Source organism: Acyrthosiphon pisum, chromosome X (genome assembly GCF_005508785.2).
Source record: "Acyrthosiphon pisum isolate AL4f chromosome X, pea_aphid_22Mar2018_4r6ur, whole genome shotgun sequence".
In the NCBI taxonomy this organism is placed as follows: Eukaryota; Metazoa; Arthropoda; class Insecta; order Hemiptera; family Aphididae; genus Acyrthosiphon; species Acyrthosiphon pisum.
The window spans coordinates 132,125,560-132,138,267 of NC_042493.1; the positions used below are offsets into that span (position 1 = coordinate 132,125,560).

Genomic DNA, 12,708 nt, shown 5'->3' on the forward strand with positions numbered 1-12,708 from the left:
ATGCACGTACTATTATTGTATTATGCTTTTTCGAGCTATTATTGTTGTAATTTTACAGTCGAAAATTGACTGACGTTTATGATTATTATCTGCTCTCTAAATATATTAAATTACCTCAGGTTTTGTAATTTTTGTATACAATTTAGTATGTATATACGTAAGGCTTATGTTTTTTGATTTATAAATTATTGCACTATGTATATACCTAAGACTGATGTTTTTTTGACTTATAACTTATAACACAATAAATTATGACGTATACATAATATTGTGTTCATATTTATATTTTTATTTGATTTACAATCTATATTTTATACAATTAACAATTAATAGGTAATTAATTTCATTATAATATATAATATATTAATATATTATTATATTTTGTTATAGGTATATGGTAATTACTAATTAGGTCATTAGGAGTAGAGTATACATGTGTTCACATTTCTATTTCTATTTCTGGGCTTTTTTTCCTTGGTGTGTTTATTTTTTTGGGCTTTTTTTCCGTGGGCTTTTTTTCCGCGATTCCTGCAGATCATTTATAAAAGGACTACCAATAATCATATATCGTTCACAATTCGGCGAGTACTTATTTATTTGGTTCCGTTTATAATACCTACCTCTCTGTTAGATAGTCCGAACTGACTATAGTCAATAAGAATTGAGCGTACAGTGATAATTGCAATATCATCTGCATCATTATTGGCATCATTCGTCATTAGCGGAAGTCCGCCAGCAACCATTGTGCGTTGTGTGAGTGGCCGCCCAGGTGCAATACACTGTGGATCGGCCAACCGCATATAACTCCACCTCAGTCATAAATGCGTGGACTTAAGGTTTAATATATTTAACTCTTTATATAAACTCGAAGTTTGATGCATGCAAGGTTTAATGAAAATGAATTTGAGCAGTGAATTAAGTGTTACTTCAAGGTTAGAAAGATGTGTATGGTAAGTACCTCCCCAAAATGAAATAAAAAATATTAATATGAGATGATTGATTGTACAAGTGCAATGTACGTTAAATTTTTAAGTTTATAATTTAATATGTGTTTGAGCGATTAGTGAATATATAAAAAAAATTTTTAATCGTGCTATTAATATTTACTCGCTAACTACATGTACTTGTATCTAGCTAGTGGCGTGGTGAACGACGTTTACCCAAATGCAATTCCTTAGCCCTAAAAATGTATCCATTGTTTAATTTTTTTTTATGTGTGTCTGCGTACACGATATATTATATAGGTAGTCGAAATAATGCTTCGATTTTCAACTTCAATATCTTGTTCGACGGAAAAGTGAATCTATACAGTTGGTGCACTGGGGAGGTCAAAATTTAAAATTCCCTGTAATTTTCAAGTGCCGGGGGAAAAAAAAAACATTATAGAAAACCAGGAATTTTTACGCATAATTGGTTTTTGATAAATTCGATTTTGGTTTTTGGTGTAACTCTAAAACAAATGACCGTAGAAACATGAAATTTTCAATGGTTGTTTATATAAGCATTATCTACACACGATACAATGTTTAAAATATTTTGATTTGTTGTGTACCTACTGTATACGGACATTTTTACTATAAAAATACAATGATATTATTATATCATTGAATTAAAATGTAACACCATCCATTACAGTGATCCACTTGTATAGCAGAGCTACCTCATACTTGCCTACTTTTTTTTAATTTTTTTTTCTATGAATGTCAATAACATTTTATTTGTTGGGTAAAAAGCTTAAAATTGAATACAAGGCTCTTGATATATTGTTGCAATGAAATTTGAAAAATATTATAAATCCATAGTCACAATTTTATATTGTAAGCATTTAAAGTTCAAATCTTGACAAAACACGTAAGTACAAATCAGGAAAATGTGCAAATTATCTTGGGTTATTTATGGATATTTATTCGATTTATCATGTAGCGATTTTCTTATTTTGTTGCAATTCAATAACGAATAACTCTGTACACTTGAGAGTTGAGATTTATATCATGTCTATGTTATCAATTTCTATACTTGGTAATATTTTCAAAATACTTTGACTTACTTTGAGCTGTTTACGAACCATTTCAAATTTCAATTTTTTAATTTTATTTGTTGGGCCAAAAAGCGTCAACATATTTGAATACAAGGTAGGTATATATTATGTATATATTGATTAAATAATAGTTGATTAAAAATACATAGGCACAATTTTTTTTTATAAGCATTTAAAATTCGATTTTTTACATTTATCTAATTTAAGATTGAAAGCAATTTTGTTGTTAAAAAATTATTTAATGCACGTAACTATACGTAAGTAGTCATTCTGAAACAGAAAAATTTTAAAAATATAAAAATACAGTTTTTTTCATAATTATTTTATGTTCAAATTTTGAATCATGATTATAGTAATGATTTTAGTTATTTTGTTGTAATTTTTTAATGTTAATTTACCTTACCGGCTACCGTATTAATAATTATGAGTAATAACAATATACAAATAATATAAAATATCCACACTGACAAACAGTCAACGCACAGAATCGTTTTTCTTATACAAATACAATACTATTATTATTATATTATTGAATTCAAATTTAATACTATCCATTACACAGTGACCCATTTGAAACCTACTGTACAACCAAGCGACATCTACTTACCCACCTTTTTAAATATTATAATGTTTAATAATTAATAAGTATTATACTGTCATTTACGGACATGATTTCAGTCAGTAAAGAATTTACCTGTAAGTAAAGGTAAACCCTGAATATAGATATATAGATACCAAACCTAACATTTTTTCAGTAAACGAAATATAATATATTTTATGTATATGCACGCACATATTTTGTATAAATAATTAAATTGATTAGTTAAGTATGTATTAGATTCTGAGCGGAGAACAATTTTACAATTATGTGTTTTTTTAAATTTTAAAATTGTTGTATCTGTGTACACATTAAGTAGTCGAAATAATGCTTAGATTTTCAGTATCCTTTCATATTAAGGAAAAACGGAAATTTCAACGCACATGTTTTCGAAAAAATCGATTTTGGTTTATGGTATACCTAACTCTTAAAAAAAATATTGTAATAACATGCAACGATTTTTATACAATTAGGTTTTTAAGGGCCAGATGTACCATCTACGGTTAAACTTCGATTAACCTTAATCAGCTGATAACAGATATTTAATCGGGCAAAATCGGCAGATTAAACTCCGGTTAACTTTAATCAGAGATAGTACAACTGGCCCTTAGCAAATAGATAGTTGCTAGTATAGAGTTTAATGTATTACTTATTTTCTATTACTCTATAACTGAGTCACAATAAATGAAAAACATAAGTCAATCTTTAAACTTGACATTTGTAAAAGTATCCTTTCTCTCTCTGAACTTCTTTTTCTTTTACTTTCTATTTCAAACAACCAATAGTAAAGTAAATATTACAACATCACCAATCTGCACACAACAATAAAATAAAAATCAAGTAAAATATTCACTTATAATTAAAGGTACAAAACTGTACCCTTATTTATCAGCCTATTAACCCAACAATAATATAATATTTTACTATTGTGTACATTATATTAATATTATTTTTTTTGATTGCGTACTATATTTTAGGTAATAAATAATATTAAATGCCTACTCGCTGGCTAGACGTGGATATATTGTCAAATGGACGGAATGGTTTAATAAACGTTAAATTAAGTTATAAATGATTTAAATGCAATAAAAAACAAGAGAAATGCCTTAAAAATATACGATTTAATACATTATTATTACAAAGGTTAAAAAAATGCCCAGTAAACACAAGGTAGGGTAAATTGTAACACACAAAAAGTTAACCTTTATAATAACTCCTGTTTATTTATAACACAACATTTTTTTTTTAACCAACTGTTTTTATATAGTAATAACAAAACATTAAATATATGAGATTACTTCATGAGAAAAATGTATTATTTGCTCTCTGGTGTAACCTCTGTTAGAGGTTCTAATATAATTTCTTGGAATTATTAGATATAGATACCTAAAAATATTAAACAATTATCAAATGCATATGACTTAGGTTAATAAAATTACAATAAATAATTTAAACTTAATACAAAGATAACACAGTTACAATTTACCCAAACGGGTTTGATACATTTTACAGTACTTGACTTTCTTTGATATTTGATGTTATACATAAAAAATATATAGCACTTATTTATTTACACAAATTATAGTTGTTGGACCATAAGCTACATAAATTTCTATCTACATAAATGTAAAAATATATAGAAATTATTATAATTTAAGACAATAGTTAAAAAAATAAAACTTTTGTTATTACATTTTAATGATAAAGACGCATTTCTTATTGTAACAACGTAGATAATATATCAGTGATAAATACAAAAAATATAGTTTTTAACCATGAATCTAACACATTCTATTAGAACAATTTACAATAAGTAAACTGCTGTAAATTTAAAAATTCACGTTCAAGTTTAAATACATCATATTATAATCATCTCATAAACCAGCATTTCCCGACCTTTTTCCCTCACGGCCCAATAGTCATAATCATTTTTAGTTGTTGCACACTTGACACTGGCTTATACTGTATATGTTTGATATATAATATTAAGATATTAGGATATTAGGCTTTATCTCTTTAATACCAAAAAAGTAGGAAATTAGTAAATTTCTAGCAAATAATTTTAAATGGTGTGTTTATTTAGGCTAGGAAAACTCATGTAAAGTAATATTTTAATTTATTGATATGGAAAAATAGAGACATTCCATTACAATTATTTACAATTGTATTATACAAATCTAGTCCTCGTGAGAAATTTGGAACTGGTTTTACTTCAATATATTTTAACTTATTATCAAAATTTAACATTTCGTGGCACATTGGTGTGCCGTGAGGCATCCATAGGTAGTGGGCCGTGAGGGAAAAAGGTTGGGAAATGCTGGTTTATGAGATGATTATAATATGATGTATTTAAACTTGAACGTGAAATTTTAAACTTACAGCAGTTTACTTGTATACGTAATGGGTACGTACGATAATAAGTTTTCAAACTATATAAACTGTCAAATGCAGCACCATCTATCAAATAATAAATTATTTGACCTCTATCATGCTTTGAATATATTCTGCAGTGGTTTACTTTACCTTGATGCCTAAAAATTTACAAATAGATAAATTAATAATTAATGGTTAATGGAATTTAATCTATTCTATGGTTAAAATAACGATTTACTCTTTGTACCTGAATGATAGAGAATAATGGCCAATGATGTATCACTTTGTCTTACAAGAAATTTACAGACTCCAAAATGCGGATACTGTTTCAATAGTTCTTCAGCTTCATTTCTATCACGAGCTAATTTTCCTTGAAACCAGTATTCTCCAAAATGTAATTCATCATTAGGTATACCCTATAAAATGTATATATTTAAAATTTTAAACTATGTTTTAATAGAAACTAATTGTATCATACAAATAATTGTATAGTACCTACATTATAAATATAATATAATTTGAGGATTATATGATGCAGAAAAAACAAATTTATAAACTGAATAAATATCATTATAAAATGGGCATTGTACTATTATACACATTATCTCCAACGGGAAAAATCAAAAAATAATGAATATTATATACATAGATTTTTCACTAGTAAAGCCTAGTTCATTTTCAGTCCCTACACTAATATTATTAGATTTTATGTAATTTTAAATGAACGAAATAAAAACTACTTAAGAAATATATATATTGTACTTGAATGTGTACTTTAAACTTTAATTTGTCCGAAAAATATATTGTATATAACCTAAACAAACTAATGACATTGCATGCGAATCCATAATAATTTAGCTATTAACACCGTACGGAACAAGTTCTTGTTTGATAAACATATATTGTTAAAATTAAATCATCAGTTTTACAAATAAATTTAATTTGGATAGGTAATGCGAAAATAATAAAATTAAAAAAAAAAAGTTGACTGCTCTGCTTAGAATCTAAAACGTAAAGGGATTTATGTATAATATACACAATCCCGCATTTATAAGAATGATTTAGGGTCTAAACTATTATGATAATTATCCCGAAAATAAACATACTGTCCAATATTTTACAATGTCCTCAATATTCATAATATATAATTATGTAATAAATTCAACTAACTTCTCTTAATCGATTTTCACTAGATAGATTACTAATTTCCAACTATCTTCCATCTGCTTCATCTTTATTACCAATATCTGATTTACATAGGTCTGTAGAATAAAGCTTGTTACCAGAAAATACAAAAAAATGAGGTCTCCATTATTTTTCCAGCAGATCTTCTTCTAGATAAAGTATTCCATTTTATTTTGTGGTTCTTAAATCAATGTCCTTAACTAAAAAAAAAAATATATATGCAAATAAACAAAAATATTAAACATAAAATAGGTATATAATATTTTTACAATCGATGCATCCGGTAAAATATAAGCTAAATAATAATTTATTCTTGTTTTTACGAGGTTGCTATTGGTTACAAAAAAATAAAACAGTTATTATGCTTGAGCATAATTTTCGACCTGTATTTTACATTTGAGACACATTTGGTTTTAACATTTATTTTTTGTACATTACCTACCAAGGTAGCACTGTCTACTCCAAAATGTTGCTTGCGGGCAATCAAGGTTTTTCTTCGGAGCATTTCTGTTATAATTGGGTTATCTTGTCAAGGGTTCCAGTTCGTCATGTGGTAGTTTCATTTTTCTTCTTGTAGTTTGCGACTTTCAGAGTTGAACTCCGTTAGTAGATGTGTGTTCTGTAACGATTGACCCCTAATACTTCAATCATAGTTGATGTCATATTTCGCTGTTGTGGTATTTAACAGTTGTCTTCTATTGACAAAATAGCTGGATACCTAAAATTTTAGTTATTATTAATTGATTAATAAATGCCTGTATAATAATATTTTCCTTATGGCGAAGCAATTAAAGCATGTTCTTTAATCGTTTTTAAGACATCTAAAAATTGTATACGACTGGTTAATGTATGCCCATGGTATATTATTGGCAGTCCGTCTGGTCTATTCCAACAATCTAATTCTATACAGTGACATCCACAGCGTAAACACCTTACATATGCCTCGATTGAACTTTCACTAGATACTTGATCGCCAGTTAAATAGCTGGAAAATATAATACCAGATTTTTAATAACATCAATATTTAATAAATGTTATAGAATAAAGTTAAATAATTTACTAGTAAATGCATAATAAAATCTATTGGTTTAAATAAGTGTGTAAAACAAATATTATAAACAAAATTAAATTGTACATTTTATTTTAAAGATCATTAAAAAATTAAGTAATAAAATGTATTTAGATTAAAAATAATATGAAGTAAAATTATAGAGGTTCATAGTTAGTAACTAATAATAATGTATTATCTAATATATATTTATAAGTATATTATTTTATAATAGGAACTTATATTTGTAAAAACTAAAGAAAATGTTAAACAAGATAACTCCGAAGAATAATCTGATGTTATATGAGGAGGTCTCTTAGTTTTTTCATAGAACCATTTATCCATTAACTATTAAACGTAATAAGTAATAACAAGTTACTAAATAATTTTTATTCTTAACCCTTCATTATGTCATTACACTAATAACATAACATATCGGTAAAATTTAATTTCTTCATCTAACACACGAGTAATAGGGTTAAGAACTCTCAGTATTTCACTCATTGTGATTACATTGTTGAAATTACCATGTTAACAAATTATAACATTTAAATATTTTGATTTTAAAAAAAATTATAAAATTAAATATTTATGGCATTTCTTAAGTATTAAAAATAGCCTCTGACAAAACACAAATTTTATTATTTTTTTATAATTATTTGGTAATGATAACTTAACTTCAAAAATATAATCTCAATGAGTAAAATATATAAAGGTATTAATATATTCTATATTAATTGTAAGACTGAGGATGGACCCCTCTACTGTATTTTTTTTATCGAATCTCAATTAATACATGTACATACAAATAGAAAACATTTAATAACAATTTAAATATTCAATAATATTATAGTAATTTTAATTGTATTTATTTAAATTAATACAAAATGTATTATATAAAATATGTTATGATTTCTATTAGTAATGACTATAATGAGAATTTATTATCCGGTATACTACCTATTTTCAACTTAATCAAATATTCTAAAATCGAAAGAATACTATGAAACCTAAGTTCTAATATTAGCAGAGTAATTTTTTAATCAAAAGGCTTTCTAATTATAAAAATAATACCTTAAATATAGCTGTCATCTGGATATGAACTCATATTATACGTTTTTTTCGACACACATGCTTTACATATTCATTTTCAGTAGCAGAAGTTTCAATATCCATTTCCTTGGACCATATCTGTTTAAAATTAACTGTAACAGAAATATATCTACTTAGAATTATAGTAAAAACATGATAGGTATTATAAATTCAAAAATACTACTTAATTACATTAAAACCAAACTAATTAGGTTTAGAAATATTATGTGTACCTATGTATTATCAGTAGGGCTCGGATTTATATAACCAAAGTATGTATTTATACAATAAAAATATAAAGTTAATAAAGATGTGCTAAATAATTCAAAATATGTATTATCAAAAAAAAAAAATAATAATAACAATAATAATTAATAATACAATAAAAAATGTATATTTATCTAATTTAAATTATATTGATCACGAAAATGTATGAACATTCATTTTTAAATTTTCGAATCCAAAAGATCTCCGATATTGTCGTAAAATCTTAATAATAATTAATAATAAAATAAAATGCAATAAAAAAATGCATATTTAGGTAATCTAAATATGTGAGAAAAAATTGAATAATTATGACATATGTAAAAATATGTAAAATCAAATAGGTATAGCTCGTTTTATCAAAAATCTTGCGAAACAAATTTATCACTTGCCAAAATTAGTTTATCATGTCACAGAGAAAATATGTATTTACATATAAATCCGAGCCCCAATTTTCAGTGTGTTTGAAACCTTTTTGCAAGTGGACTGTATGAAGAAAATAGAAAAGGTAGAGAGTTTATATAATGTGTATAGAAAATAATTTGTAACTTAAAATATGATTAGGTAAACAAAAGAAAAATGTATATTATGTTTGCAATCAAAATGAGAGAGGGTTCGAACCACTAAACTACTTAAGTTACTAAACTAAACAACAATAATATGGATAACAATGTGTACCCATAACATTGCACAAATAAAAGTAAATGAGAAGTACGACCTGGTCGATTTGGTGAGACACGGACGACGACGCTGGAAATTGATAGCACTACTGGCTGGTGACGATTGGAATGGTGGACGGCGGTGGTGTAGACTTTGCGCGTGCGTGGAGCGCGACGGAAACTCACGACCACAATAAAGGTGTTTGACAACACACCAAATAAAAGGGCACGACGACGTCATTTGAGCGTTCTGCGGTTAGACCGGGAGAACTCGGCAGTCTAGGTACGCGGGCGCCAAACTCCAGCACATCCTCAAGTACGCTCAAGTACGAAAACGATTAATGGAACGTCGACTACGTACGTAAAACACACGAAGAAAAGGCCGACGAACCGACACTTAATGAAGCGCGGAAAACGACGCGATTTCTGAGAGCACCGGGTCGTCGCACTCGTTTGTTTTCGTAAACAAAAAAAAAATAGAAGACGGGTTTTCGTGCGAGCACAATTTATACGAGAATGTAGACGGGCCACGGAACGTCGCGTATACGCGCGAGATAACGCGTTCGTACTCGTTTGTTACCGCTGAACATGATATCGAGATAGATAAACAATTTACAACAAACTATAAAAAAAAAAAATAGTATCGTTTATCTCGATGCCGCTGAATCAGGGCCCGGCCACAGATATATAGACATATTATTATATGTGTACAACGTATGTTTATAGATCTGTGGGCCCGGGACGCCGCGACGTCAGTGAAGACCACAGTTTAAGATATTATTATATCTACAACCGTGGTGAAGACGCCGGGATATTATGACGGACACGGGTCGCCGTCGCCATCCGCAGCAGTGTGGCCGCAGAGAGGGAGTATTGTGGTGAGACACCATATATGATAACAAGTGCCTGATGAGTGATACCATACTGTGTGACGATAATAATTAAAGGCGCTGAACAGTGAACACAACTGTTGCTTCGGGATACGGACGGGCAGTGGCGTTCTGCGTTAAGCTGGTGTGAGTTCGACGACGCGTCATTTGTCGTCGTTGGTCGCGTGTGCTTTCGATCGTTACTCTCGTTTGAGAAGACGTGCGGACGCCGCCTGTCCATACGCCATTTGACTTCGCGTGTACCGTATACGGGTGTTTGATTTACGTCATTCATTACTAATTACATTTTACGCATCTGCGATTGCTAAGTACGTTATCGGCATCGGTGTAGTGGACGGTACACGACATGTACCCGCCTCCTAAGTTTATATTAATGAGTGTACCCCCCTCAACAAAATACGTGGTGTGCAGGTATACGGACCATGTGAATAAGACGTATTATAACTTTATCCAGTAAATAATATTTATAACATTTTGATATCCAATGAGAAAAAGAGATAAACGTAATTTGTTTACTTGTACAGCGGCCGTCCAAGGCATACACAGATCTATATTGAATATTATATAGACAAATAAATGAAATGGTGTGCACTCGTCCAATATGCCATCTACCATAAGTATTGCATCTACCATAAATCCATGTTAGGTTAATATGCTATATTGCTATCTACAAATGAAAATAGGTGTCTTGTCCAACGGACGTGCGGTAGATAACATAAGTACAAGTACTGAAATTGTTGGGGCATAGCCCCCAACATTGTTTTTAAAGAACGATTAATGCTTAACCATACATTTTTTTAGGACTTAATCACTGGTTAAGTAACCGGATGGAGTTGGTCATGGAGTTCTAGTTCCAATAGTTCAATGATGACATTACAGCAGTCGGGATAGAAACATCTGATACCAAGTATGTAATAATAGTAATAATAATTTATCATTTTAGAAAATATTATAAAATGACAAAAAAATACATTATCTTTAAGCACAATTTAAATTTAAAAATGTAATGTGTACCTATCTTAAAATTAATTAAATTACTAAAATTATTTATATTAATATTAAAAGTTTAACGTAATTTCAGACCTATATACAATACACTATTATGTCCATAAACTTTTACGCAATTTGGTAAATGTATATTAATATTTTGTTTAAATCGGGGTTTAAATCTAATTTTGTGTTCATGATCGAAAATAGGAATTAAATATTTATATTTATATAACTGGATTAAAACAGAGATATTATGAATAAATTTAATATTTTTCACATTTAGTTCTTTGAATATTATTGCTGTACTAGTTAGAATAGGTAGATTTAATAAAAATTGTATGATACAATTTATAGTAATACTTAATTTATTTAAATGATTATTAAAAGTTCCTTCCCAAAGAGATATACCATAAGAATAAAAAGATTGAACTAAAGTTAAATATTTTATATGAATTATTAAAAAGATATCTAGCTTCTATGAGAATATAAAAAATGTAGTAGGTCATATAAGGCAAAAATATACAAGAGAAAAAAACTAAAACTTAGTAGAAGTGAAAGCAAAAAGAAAGAATGGATTCATCCATAACATTTAATATTTTTGGAGAGTATGATAAAAAAATAAAAAACGCTAAGCTAATGTAGATATAATAATGGTAGTCTTAGTTTTTAATATATTATATTTATATTTTGTTTCAGTACATCTTGCAACCTTGCAAATTATGACACAATCTTATCAACTGAATCTGGTGTAAAAGAAAAAAAAATTAAAGCTTGACAAAGTGAGTTAATGGTTTCATAATTTTTTATTCGATTTATCAATGTATAATATTCAAGAGGACGCCACACCCGCATGTATTGTCTCAGTCTTACAAATGCGTTTTGTTTACAATAATTCAGTTTTAAGAGAGTTATGAGCATTTTTAATTTACATTTATTATACACTCTATAACTCACTTATAAATTGAATTATCATAGATAATGTTCTTACTATCAAGTTTCATAATAGGTCGATTCACTCTAATTTTTGAGCTAACGCCATAAAACTTGAATTTCTAAGAGTACATTTGGTATGTTACGCGTTTGCAAGACACAGACAACACATGCGGGTCTGGAGTCCTCTTAAAGTGTTTCATTAAAAACAAATTGACAATTATTTTAGTATTTAATTGGTGTTTGCACATATTACAGGTGAAAGTTCAAATATTACTCATGAATTTTTGAAGGAACCTAAAGAGAGTAGACCATTACCACCAGTTTTACCAGTTCAGCCAAATACAGGAGAACTCGCAGGAGAATTAAATGAAAACGATACGGTAGAAAATTTAAAATTATTTGATAATTGATTTTATATTATTATTTTGTAATAAACAATTAACCATATTATATAAAATCATGACCCGTCAAAAACCATGCTAATATGTACCTATACATGATGGATACATGATATGCGGGTTACATTCCTTAATCTAATATGGAACTTGCCCAAAATAAAATGTGTTTATAAATGTTTGTCTAACTATATTTTATTTGCTCTACTAAGCTTGTTGTAATTCCATTGTTGCACATTGATC

The 12,708-nt window shown here is 28.2% G+C and overlaps 2 long non-coding RNA genes across 3 annotated transcripts; one reads left to right on the forward strand and one right to left on the reverse strand.

Moving 5' to 3' along the window:
* Positions 1 to 3,737: 3,737 nt before the first annotated feature.
* LOC103309684 lies at positions 3,738 to 10,657 on the reverse strand. 2 transcript variants are annotated; one of them, XR_003840299.1, is made up of 6 exons: positions 9,317 to 10,657; positions 8,317 to 8,447; positions 6,637 to 7,179; positions 6,180 to 6,394; positions 5,257 to 5,425; positions 3,738 to 5,167 (listed from the first exon to the last, which is right to left on the reverse strand). It is a non-coding gene; the product is annotated as an uncharacterized LOC103309684 (long non-coding RNA). The 2 variants fall into 2 exon arrangements; XR_003840300.1 differs by having other exon boundaries at positions 6,633 to 7,179.
* Positions 10,658 to 10,673: 16 nt separating this feature from the next.
* On the forward strand, positions 10,674 to 12,675 carry LOC107883981. Its single transcript, XR_003840301.1, has 4 exons — positions 10,674 to 10,866; positions 10,949 to 11,054; positions 11,834 to 11,916; positions 12,326 to 12,675. It is a non-coding gene; the product is annotated as an uncharacterized LOC107883981 (long non-coding RNA).
* The last annotated feature ends 33 nt before the right edge of the window (positions 12,676 to 12,708 follow it).